This window comes from Rhincodon typus, chromosome 46, assembly GCF_021869965.1.
Source record: "Rhincodon typus isolate 14 chromosome 46, sRhiTyp1.1, whole genome shotgun sequence".
Taxonomy (NCBI): domain Eukaryota; kingdom Metazoa; phylum Chordata; class Chondrichthyes; order Orectolobiformes; family Rhincodontidae; genus Rhincodon; species Rhincodon typus.
In genome coordinates this window covers 9,051,863-9,064,156 of record NC_063377.1, presented here as the reverse complement: position 1 = coordinate 9,064,156, position 12,294 = coordinate 9,051,863, and the positions used below count along the sequence as shown (strand labels likewise).

Sequence of the window (12,294 nt, the reverse complement as noted above, 5' to 3'; positions counted from 1 at the left end):
CCTTCCCCTCCCCCTTTTCTGATGAAGGGTCTCGGCCCGAAACGTCAGCCTTTCTGCTCCTATGATGCTGCTTGGCCTGCTGTGTTCATCCAGCCCTGTACCTTGTTGTCTTGGATTCTCCAGCATCTGCAGTTCCTACTATCTCTTGTAACGTCCTTGCTTGTGTTCTGTGTCTGGGATGTCACGTGCCTTTTTAACCAACATTCTCAACTTGCCTTGCCACCTTCACCAATGTGTGCATGTGTATACACTCCAGATCTCTCTTCCTGAACTCCCTTTAGGGTTTTATTCAGGTTCGCCATGTGTAGAATTTTTTTTAAACCTTATTCAGCTTTTAATTCACCACTTGCTGTTTTCTATTTTTCAACCATTTACCAGCATTGACTCTAGCCTTTATTTGCTCACTTTCATTCAATCACTTGTATTTTTTTAATTTTGTGGGCAGGGAATACTCAATTAACACCTTTTGTCTTACAGGTGCTGGCAGATGGCTTTGTCTTTCATATGTTGTCTCTTCCATTCAGATTCCAACTGTTCATGAGGCTGTTGTTATTCTGGTTTGTGTAGATCTTCATTCTAGTTTTCACTCTTCATGATCTCTTTGCTTACTCAATTATGGCATCTTGCATATCTGTTACATTCTTTGCTCAGCCTTCAGTGGCCATGAAGCTAGCTGCTCATATTGACCGCAACGGCTTACCAGCCTCTGAGTCAGAAAACTGGGGCCTGAGCACATCAATTTAGGCCAACACTCCAGTGCAGTACTAAGAAGGTGCCTTTTTTTTTGAGATTCAACCAAGCTCCTACCTGTTCTGTCAGGTAAACGTGAGAGAAAGTACCACTTTCACCGTTCTGAAGTTGCGGAGGGGAGTTCTTGCTTGTTTCTTGATTTTTGACATGTCTTGTGATTTGTTTTCAAAATTCTACATCAGTAGCACTTCTAAGCAAATGAAATTGGCTTGTAAAGGCAGGGTAGCAAGGGGCTGCAGTCTGTCCCTGTGCTTGGGCAGTGGGTAAAGGTCAGATCTTGGCAAAGTGTGGTTTGGGATGATGCAAGAGGTTGGTTTTGATTTGGTTGGGGGTGGGAGGAGTGAGGTGAAGTTGCAAAGAGAGTAGACTTGGAGGAGGTGCAGAGGCATTAAGAACTGGGTTAAAGGTCAGTTTGATCAAGAAAGCTGGTAATCGGGAGCAAGTTCTGGTTAAATTCGCTACCTGCAACTGGGGCAGGGGGGAGAGAATGAAACTCAGGAACATTGAGACTGTTACATTGGTTTGAAACTTCCTGTTTATAGGCACTGTTCTTGTTTTTTTTTGATTTAAAAGGCAGGAAGTAAGGCTTTCCAATTTAATGCAAAAAAACTTTGGCCTTACAATCAGACTATCAGCTGTACACATGGTGTAGAGGCTTCCTAAAGTAAAGAATAAGTTTGAAGTGTGATGGGCAGAAATAGATGATGAACTGTTATCAGGAGAGTTACATGCATATGTAGGAAGTTGACCAAATATTACTATTCATCCTGCACAGACTGCTAATGTTTGTTGCAGTTGCCTTCATTGTGTTTTGAAATCTTCTTGATCTCCAAGTCTACACTTGATTACTGATGAAACTACTTTGTCTGAGTTAGTATTGCAGTAATTTATGCTTGTGCATTAATCTGTTTTGAGTTGCAGAATTGTCAAGGCCATGTTGGGGCTGGTGTTGTGCGGTGTCAGGTGGTCGAGTTCAGGGACAAATGATTCCCTTCTCATTATGAGAGTTTGACATGGGTGAGGTGCATTTATAAATGGATCTGCTGAATTGGCTGGGTAGAACAGTGGTGTACAGTTAGCAGTTTCCTTGGATGCCCTCAACTTGACATTGGAACTCATGAAGTCTCGGCATTAGGTCAAACATGCAATGAAACACCCTGCTGATTACCACGTAACCTCTCATTGCAATCTAATGAATGAGTACTTTTCCACATTGAACATCACTTGCAGGAAGTACTGAGGTTGGCAAAGGGACAGAATGCACTATACTTCCATCTATATATGTCCATCACCAAGGGTGGCTCAGCAGTACTGCTACTGATTTGAGCTGGTTGAGTTGCAAGGGACATAGCTGCTAAACTGGGTCCTTGTCAAGTGATGAAGGAATCAACAAAAGGGAAAAACATACTTGGACCTCATCCTCATAATAGTCCAACAATACTACTGAAGATTTGCTCTGTGGAATTCGCAGTGCCCCTGTGCAAACTGTTCCAGTACACCTACAACACTGGCATCTATCCGGCAATACTGAAAATTGTTTGGGTATGTCCTGTCCCCGAGAAAGCAAGACAAATTCAACATGGCCAATTATGACCCCACCAGTCAATGCTCAAGCATCAGTGAAGTGATGGAAGGGCTTATCAACAGTACTATGTGTAATGCTTGTAATGAGGTCAGCCAGTTCTCTGGTCCAGATTAACAGCCTCAACTGGGGAGCCCTGGCTGATAGATATAAACAGGAGTGTCAGAAGTTCTGTTCACCGTGAGAGCTGGCTCTGAGGGAGCTGGATCATTGTCAAAGACTCTCCACGTGTAAAGGTGACTTGGTGATGGGATACTGTCCTCTGTGGAGTGATTTCAGTATGGAACAGCACTCAATTAGTAAAAATCTGCTCAGTTTGAGATCCGCCAGGGCCACTCAGTGAAGCTTCGCAGTGACCCAGCAAAACTAGAAGCAATGGGAATGGGTTGGGGGAGGGGTGTGGTGGGTGAGTCCTTAGTTGTTTGCAGCCATACTTGGCATTTAAAAAAAAGTTTGTGGAAGTCAGCCATCTTAGCTCCTGGGAGTCACTGCAGGAGTTCCTCAGGGTAATGTCCTAGGCCTAGCCATCTTCAGCTGCTTCCATCAATGTCCTTCTCTCCAGCATAAAGTCAGAAACAGGGATGATTACACAATATTCTGCACCATTTGCAATTCCTCGGATACTGAAGCAGTTCATCTCCAAATGCAGCAGGACTTGCACCCAGCCAGCAAACCCCACATTACCAAATGAATTTTTTAAAAGTGTTCACTTTTCCTGTGTAAAGGACTTGTGCAAATGTTAATGTATTCCCGTAGAATCTCCTGTTCTAGCTTTCAAAAGATGACAATGTCAAGATATCCAGCAGAAAACTGTGCTTGTTGAAGAAAAAGTTTTAGGAGAATCTGTGGGAACAGAAATCATTGGTAAAAATTGGCCCAAAAATCCCAGAAATCTAAGGCAGCAGACACAGTCTTAAAACTCTCTTTGTATTCAATTCTCCTTCTTTTGGGTTATTTTGCAAGGATTTGTAATGGAGTAAGCTGGACGATATATATATTACCTGTTGCGAAATGCCAAAGCAGGCTGTGTTTGAAATGTAACCTTGTCCAAGAAGATGGTGGCCTCTAGAATTTCAACTTTGAGAGGCATAGAAGGATTGGTGGCTGAAACTTTGCCAAAGTTGGTGGTTACTGATAACCACATCACCTCTCAGTATTGTCTATTCCAGTGCCCAAAGAAACAATGAAATGAAGGGTCATGGACTTGGAAACATTAGCTCTCTTCCAGCCTCCACAGATACTGCCTGACCACTGTTTACTGTTTTTAGTTTATATCAGTCAACTGGAAGCTGTTTGCTAGCTATGATGCATGGTGATAAATTTTAATTATCAAATTCTTCCTGTAGCTCAGAAATGCAATCAACTATTCACAACTGTAGTTAGTTGGAATTTGACATAACTGGCAGAATTGCACCAGTAATTTCAAAACTCTCATTGTCTCGTGGCTTGCTACCTCCTGGTGTAGTAGTTGAGAGTGACATTGAGACAATACACCAAGCCGTCTTGACCCATCAGGTGTATGCTGGAGTTATGTTCCACTGTGAGGAAGAGGGTGGAGTGATGACAGAGGAAGAGTGGTGGGTGTGTGTGTGTCTGTGTACACCAGAGTCACAGGATGGTATTCAGCAGCTGGCTTGTGTTACTTTTGTAAGTTCTGCCTTCTCTCTGTTCTCAGGCACTCAGACTGATCAGTTTCCCCATTGCTAATTTTTGCAGAGACCCAGGAAACCAGCCTGGCCCCATGTAATTTCTGGGTCTTTAATTACTCATGTTTCCATCACTGAATAGTCGAAACTTAATTTACTTTTGAAATCTCACTGAAGGGATTGAGAAACTAGAGCTGTTCTCCGGTTTCTCACATTTTTAAAATTCTCCTGCACATCTCAACAAAATAAACCTAGTTCCATACTGGTACAGTTTTCCACCCTACTCCTCCCTTTTAGTTTGTTTTCAGTTTGAATTTGTGAGGACACAGGTTTGAAGTAATTGGCAAATAGGCAAAGGTGGAATGAGAAACTTTTTCACATAGTGAAAGGTTAGGATTTGGTGCATACTACCTGACACAGCAGTAGAGGCAGGTTCAATTGAGGCATCCAAAGTGGAATGAGACTGTTAGTTGAAAAGGAACAAAGTGCAGGGAAGGCAATGGCCTTGTGGTATTATCGCTGGACTGTTAATCCAGAGACTCAGATAATGTTCTGGGGACTGGATTTGAATCCCGTCATGGCAGATGGTGGAATTTGAATTCAATCAATATCTGGAATTGAGAAACTAATGATGACCATGAATCCATTGTCGATTGTCAGGAAAAACCCATCTGGTTCACTAATGTCCTTTAGGGAAGGAAACTGCCATTCTTACCTGGTCAGCCCTACGTGTGTCTCCAGACCCACAGCAATGGGCAGTTAGGGATGGGCAATAAATACTGCCTTAGCCAGCGATACCCTCATCCCGTGAATGAATAAAGAAGAATGAATGAATGAAGGATTATGGGGAGAAGGCAGGAGAGTGGCATGAAGTGAACTCCTCAGAGGCTGAAGGGCAACCTGAGAAACATTAAAAAAAACATGAAAAAGATGGATAAGGTAGATAATTGGAGTCTTTTTTTCCCCAGGGTGACAATGTCAAATATCAGGGGGCATTGGTTTAATGTGAGAGGGGAAACATTTAAACGAAATATGTGAGGCAAGATTTTTACACAGGTGGTAGGTGCCTGGAACTCACTGCCAGGGAGATGGTAGAAACAGATATGATAGCAATGTTTTAGTGGCGTTTAGACAGATACGTGAATGGGCCAGAAATAGAAGGAAGGGGCCACGTGCAGACAGATGGGAATTAGTTTAGAATGGAATCATGGTCAACATAGACATGACGGGCCAAAGGGCCTGTTCCTATGTTGTACTGTTCTATATTCTATTCAAAGCATCGATGCAGACATGACAGTCTAAAAGGCCTCCTTTTGTGGTGATAATTCTGTGACTTTATATACTGTACTCCTGAGCTGTAGAGGAATTTCCATGCTCAGTAAGGTCACTGTATGTTATTGAGTGAACTGTGTTTTGTAAGTTATGTGGTACTTAGCAGTTTTTACATTTGGGATCCTTCTCCTTGGGAATCTGAATAATATTAAACAGGGTCATTCCTTGGCTAGGTACACAATTTATGCTTGGGAGGGCAATGGTTTTGGGGAGTGTTCTTAGGCATGTGATAGTAATTGACCTGTGTGGGAGTCTTGCAAATCGGAAGTGCAAAGGATCTTGTTGGGGACAGGTCACTCGCGCTTTTAGTTCCAGCAAATTGGTGTGCCAGTGAAAATGAAATGTGAAATGATCTAGTGTGTTCTAAAATAAACAACCATCTGCTTTGCACATGTAAACTGCAGTAAGTTTGAGAAGTTGTCTGGAGCTTTAATTCAGGAAATCAGGATGCTGAAAAAATTGTCATATTGATCCAAACAGTAAATGGCCTGCAATTTGTATTCATTGCTGTCACATATGCTGTCATTCTAGCACGTTTCAGGCATCGTTCATGCACCAACAGTTACTTTTTTTAAAAAAGGAGCAATTTATATGCAACACAGCTTTTATTTTGACTATGTTCACATTAGAGTGGAAAGACACTAAGTTAAGTTAGTTAGATGTTTAGCAGGCCATGAATATGTATGCAGGGTGTGGAGCTGGGTTATTTGCTGTGTCTGATTTGAGAAGGACTATATGTGATGGGGAAAACCAGAATCTTAATATAGCTCGGACTGTGAGGAAGGAAATTAAAACTGGAAAATACAAACTGAACAGAGCAAACTTCACCACTGGGAACCAACCCAAATGGCACTTCATCTGTGTTTTCTGTATTTGAAACCAGGAGAGACCCAGTACAATTTTAAACAGTCACTTGGTATTAAGGAACTTGAGTGTTGCTGAAAAGAGAGACATACTGAAGGAGAAATGGCACTGATTGACCCTAAAATATAGGAGTAGATGTAGGCCATTCAGCCCATTGTGTCTGGTCTGCCATTCGATGTGATCATGGCTGATCTGATCATCCTCACCTCCAATTTCCTGCCTTATCCCCATACCCCTTGGAGCCCTTACTGACTTAAAAAGCCATCTATCTCAGCCTTGAATATACCTGACAAACCAACCTCTATTTCTCTGCAGTGAATAATTCCACAGATTGACTACCCTGGAAGAGAATTCTTTATCTCTGTCTTAAAGTGCAATCCCTTACTCTGAGATTATGCCCTCTACTCCTAGATTCTGTAAGAGCAAGTGACCGCTCCATGTCAATCTTGCATGCTTAGCTAGCAAGTGAAATTTCATTGGCTGAGATATTGCCATGGAGAAAATAACTGGGGAACTGTAAGATCTCTAAGCTCCCAAGTGATTCAACAAAAGTGTGAAGCATGAACATCTTCCTTTCGTGAGAACAGGTCTCTTTGTATAAACATATATTGCTTTCAGCATGCTTATGTTTAAGCCTTGTGCCTGTTCAAATTACCAGTAAATTAGAGAGCCTATAGTCCGTTGTCTTCTCTGTGGCAATATGAAGTCAATCAAAGTTGAGTTGCCAGCCAGTCAGGCACCTTTTTCTCTTGCAGTGTACGTTGTTGTAATGATTTGAAATTTGACAATCTTGCATTTTGTCTTGTCGGCAAGGTGTTTCTCATCTCAGCCAGATTTGAGATTGACGTTAGATGTCCTTCATCTGCCAACAAAATTTACATACTAAACATCAATCATGTTGCCTTATTACCAAAGGTTGCAGAATTGTTGATTCAATTCTCTCACTCTTGCTTGCAGGCTCTTTCTCTCTGCCCAAGGTCACTGTGTCCTGTATATCAGTCGCCACTTTTAAATAATGATTTTCCAGCTTCTGCTGAGTTGGCTGCTGTCAGTGGTATGGGCTCAGTGCTCTGTCGTGGGGATGGAAGAATATCTTTATTATTATCTTAACCTTTAGCACACGGGTTAAATCAGTAGCTGTATTTCACTTATGTCCCTTAACCAAACTAATGGATAGGCCACCCCTTACTAATGCAGTGCTGTCTATACCTGCCATGTGATTGGGGTGCCAACCTCTGTGGGTTTGAAACCCTGCTCATGCTAACTTGGCGCTAGCTTTGTGCAAACTTAATGTTACAGCTGTGGCAAAACACAGCAGAACAGAATTAATGCTCTTGATTCATCCTGTCAAATTGCTTTCACTGCCACCAGTAACTGACCAGTAACCACCATGCTTATTCACCTTATGTAACACAAATCAAATTCTCCAGGCACCAACCACTCTTGTTTAGGAGCATCGATTCTAACTGCACTGCTGAATGCTTTTCAAACTCGAGTGGACGGTGTATTTGAATATCACATTCCTTTTCATATTACCCACCACATTAACAGAACATCAAGGATAAAATAAAGCCTGTGGTTGAATCTCTGATCACAAAATTACTGCTGCCTGTAAATTCCCATCTATTCACTGGTATATTGTGTCTTAAGTCGCTGTGTATAAAAATTCTCCTAAATTTATTCTGTATTCTGAGCAACACTGGTATTCATGTATAGTATCCAGCCTCCAGTTTCGAGATATGCTTTTTCTATTTATCTTCACTCACAAGCAAAAGCTCACGAGTATTTCAAGACCAGTAGAGAATGCCAAAGCGACTGATTATTGAGGCAGCCTTTTGAGTGCTCAGGAAAATTTTCATCTTGGAGGAATGGCAACAAGTTCTGTAACTGACATTCTTTGTCAGTTTCCAGTACTTGCCTCCCTAAATGACATAGAATTCACAGATGATTGGCCCACCTGATCTGTGGCAGCCTTCATGCCCCACACATGTCCACTCATTGAACATTCTCTTGAATTGTTCTTAATCCATTCCTGAATGTGTCTAAGAATCTTAACTCGTCAGTTCGTACCCTTTTGCTCAATGTTCCAGTTTTTCTGTGACTGGTGTGACACCCTTCTGTAGAAAGGATGTTATTAAACTGGAAAAAGTGCAAAAAAGATTTACAAGGATTTTACTGAGACTGGAGGTTTTGAGCTATAGTCAGAGGCTGGATAGGCTTGGGCTGTTTTTGCCTGGAGCATAGGAGGCTGAGGGCTGGCCATATAGAAGTTTATAAAATCATAAGGCATAGACAAGATGAACAAACAAGGTCTTTTCCTCAGGATAGGGGGGGTCCAAAACTAGAGGGCACAGGTTTAAGGTGAGAGGAGAAAGATTTAAAAGAGACCTAGGGGGCAACTTTTTCACACAGGGTGGTGTGGAATGAGTTGCCAGCGGCAGTGGTAGCGGTGGGTACAGTTACAACGTTTAAAAGACATTATGGACAGGTATATGGATGGGAACAGTTTAGAGGGATATGGACTAAACTAACAAAAACAGCAATTGCTGAAAAAGCTCAGCAAGTCTGGCAGCATCTGTGAGGAGAAATCCCAGTCAACATTTCAGGCCACGTGACTATTTTGCAGAACGAGGCCAAATTAGTTCAGTTTAGGAAACATGGTTGGCATGGACGAGTTGGACTGAAGGGTCCATTTCCGTGCTGTATGACTCTGTCTTGTAGTTAATGTCATCTGTGACCCATTGTTCTCTGATCAAAAGTTTACAATTAAATGTATTGATAGCAAATCTATGTGCAAAAATTACCCTGAAAGTTGTCAAGAGAAATAATGATATTTTGGGGGAACTGGTGGTCAATATGGCAGCTTGACATGCATTTAACCAAACCAATGAGAACAGTGCCTGCTAGCAAGATTTTCATGAGAATCATAGAATCCCTACAGTGTGGGAGCTGGCCATTTTGCCCCATCAAGTACGCACTGACCCTCAGCACAGCATCCAACCCAGATCCACCCCATCCCTGTAACCCTGTATTTCCCATGACTGGTCTATCTAGCTGAGGGGCAATTTCCCATGACCAACCCATCTAACCTGCACGTTTTTGGACTGTGGGAGGAAACTGGAGCACCCGGAGGAACCCACGCATAGACGGTGAGAATATGTCAACGCCGCACAGACAAGTCGCCCGAGGATGGAATGGAACCTGGGTCCTTGGTGCTGTGAGGCAGCTGTGCTAACCACCGTGCCTGAAATGCTCACACCATTGCTGTATTGCCATCGATCAAATGTGGGACAGTTTATGTTGACTCTGCAACAGAGCAGTGAGGGTTGCCTGTCCATTGCACTGCAGTTAAGTGCAATTTTAAAAAGAATCTGTCCACCGGTAGCGATCAACCTGTTGAATTAAAACTTGTGCAAAGTTTGGAGAGACCAAAGGCACGAGTGTGTTTTCATAGTGAGAGCGCGGACGGGAAATGTTGAATAGTTACTTGCTATCTTCTTGGGTGTGCTGGGATGTTGTAGGCAAGTCGTCAGCCCGCTGAACCGAATGTGTTCTTTTTTTTCAGGAAACGAAAGTGAAACTCGCCCGGACGGGTTTTATGAATAGGGGAGGTGGAGCTTCTTTTTAATCAGTCAGCCAGTGTCTGGGGAGGCCTGTAAATCCCCACCCGGGAGAGCAAATCGTTCTCTCCATTGTGACCAAACAGGGCGGATCAGAAACAAAACTGAAACTGGGGCCTTGCTATAGGGACGGTTCAAAACAGCATCAAGCGCCGAGCAAGTGCAGCTTATTCTGCTTAAAAGCAAGTAGGATTCTTTTTGTGAAAACTGTGCTAGTTAGACTTTTAACTGATCAATTCAAAAGATAGGTGACTTGTCCATGAGAGGTGATTTACTTGTTTGGGGCTTGTTCCTAAGCGGAATGAACTGTACAGTGTGGGGCTTCTGGAATATCCTGTTCTGGGGATCAAGTTGTTTTGAAATCTTGGTGTGCCCTGCCGTGTTCAGTAAATTTTAGGCTGCCAAAAGTTCCAGGTCAGGATTCACCTGACTTTCACTAGCTAGGAATCTGGAATCTTGCTAATTTCCAGCAAGGAGACTCCAGACTAGAACCCACTACTCCCAACTCAGATCCTCCCCTCTCTGAAAAGATCTTGCTGTTCCAGGAGCGTATTCGATCGCAGGTACTCCTCAACATTGAAGCGTGTTTGTTTCGTAACTTGCAATTCATTTGGCACTGATGCATTTTGTTCAACCCTTCTGCTGAGCTGTTTGTTCCTGATTTGTTTCACTTAATCTCTGATCATCTAAATCTGTGCCTGCTCGCAGTGTTGTTTTAGATATTTTCTAATCAACCTGTTCAGGGATGTTATTAAACACCTCTGGAACAGGTAGGACTTGAACCCAAAGAACAGCACCTCAATTTCTGCTTGGGGACCCTGCAGCCTTCTGGTCTCAATATGGAGTTCAATAACTTCAGGGCTTGAGCTCTCCCATGTCCTTAACCCGACTCCCACACAGTTGGGTTGGTCATGGGAAATTGCCCCTCAGCTAGATAGACCAGTCAGGGTCACAGGGATGGGGTGGATCTGGGTTGGATGCTGTGCTGAGGGTCAGTGCGTACTTGATGGGGCAAAATGGCCAGCTCCCACACTGTAGGGATTCTATGATTCTCATGAAAATCTTGCTAGCAGGCACTGTTCTCATTGGTTTGGTTAAATGCATGTCAAGCTGCCATATTGACCACCAGTTCCCCCAAAATATCATTATTTCTCTTGACAACTTTCAGGGTAATTTTTGCACATAGATTTGCTATCAATACATTTAATTGTAAATTGTTATCAAAAAATCTGCTATTACACACAACCCATCGTTAGCCACTAATGGTTCCCATTAATAGCTATTCACCCTCCTAACCAGATCATTATCCACTCCTTTGTCTGTCCAACTGTTCTCTCTCTTTGGGCTCTATCTCTACCTAAGGTTTACTCCTTACCCCCTCCCTCAACCCTATTTTCTGCATTTAAACCAATATTTCCTAGCTACCATCAGTTCTAAGGGTCACCCAACTCAAAATGTTAATTTACACCCATTTTACACCACTCTTCCTCTTTCACAATCATTACTAACCTTTCGCACTGGGCCTCCACACCGTCGATTTCCTTTGCCTCTCTTCTACCTAGGTGTAATATATATTTTAAAATGTTTTGAAGTGTCATGATACCGGACTCAAAGCATTAACTCTGTTTCTCTCTCCACAGATGCTGCCAGACTTGCTGAGCTTTTCCAGCAATTTCTGTTTTTGAACCTGAGCCTTCTGACTCAGAGATAGAGACACTACCATGGCACCACAAGACCCCAAAAGCTGTTTTATTCTGTTTCAGTGTTGGCTTGTGCTTGCTTTGGCAACACGCAAGCAAAAATTGAAATGATACAGGGAGCTTCCTGGCACAAAACTACTTATAATTTTTTTTAAAATGTCAGGAACATGAAGCCAGTCAGCCTACCTTTCTTCTGTGCATTGGCTTTGGGTAATTATTGTAGAATATGTCCAGTGTGACCAGCCATTTGGCCCAGCTGATCTGATGCTGGTCTTTATGAGCCTCCTGACATGATCTCTATTTCATCTTCTACAAAAGTGAAAGCAAAATAGTGTGTGGATGCTGTACATCTGAAGCAGTCGTAAAATGTTGGAGAAGCTCAGCAGGTCTGGCAGCATCTATGGAGAGAGAAACAGAGTTAATGCTTTGAGTCCGGTATCATGACACTTCAAAACATTTTAAAATATATATTACACCTAGGTAGAAGAGAGGCAAAGGGAATCGACAGGGTGGAGGCCCAGTGCGAAAGGTTAGTAATGATTGTGAAAGAGGAAGAGTGGTGTAAAATGGGTGTAAATTAAGGTGTGAAAGGGAGAGAACGGGCCTGCTGTAGTGAGATCAAAGAGCTAATTCAATTCTCCCTAGAATGCCTCCCCTTAAAGACATGTATTTTGTTAGCCTCAGAAACTCCCTTTGGTAACACCATTCTCTGAGAAATAGAGTTTCTTCCTAATATCTGAGATAACAAGGTGTAGAGCTGGATGAACATAGCAGGCCAAGCAGCATCAGAGGAGTAGGAA

The 12,294-nt window shown here is 42.7% G+C and overlaps 1 protein-coding gene across 5 annotated transcripts in view; it reads left to right on the top strand.

The window, feature by feature from the left end:
* The window catches only part of adar (adenosine deaminase RNA specific), a 144,927-nt gene that overhangs the window by 20,480 nt on the left and 112,153 nt on the right, over positions 1 to 12,294 (top strand). The window contains exon 2 of one of the 5 annotated variants that reach the window (XM_048620448.1): positions 9,740 to 9,980. The exons of 3 other annotated variants lie outside the window; for them this stretch is intronic. The gene's annotated coding sequence lies outside the window, so the exon portion shown is untranslated. One more of the 5 variants, XM_048620446.1, reaches the window with a different exon arrangement.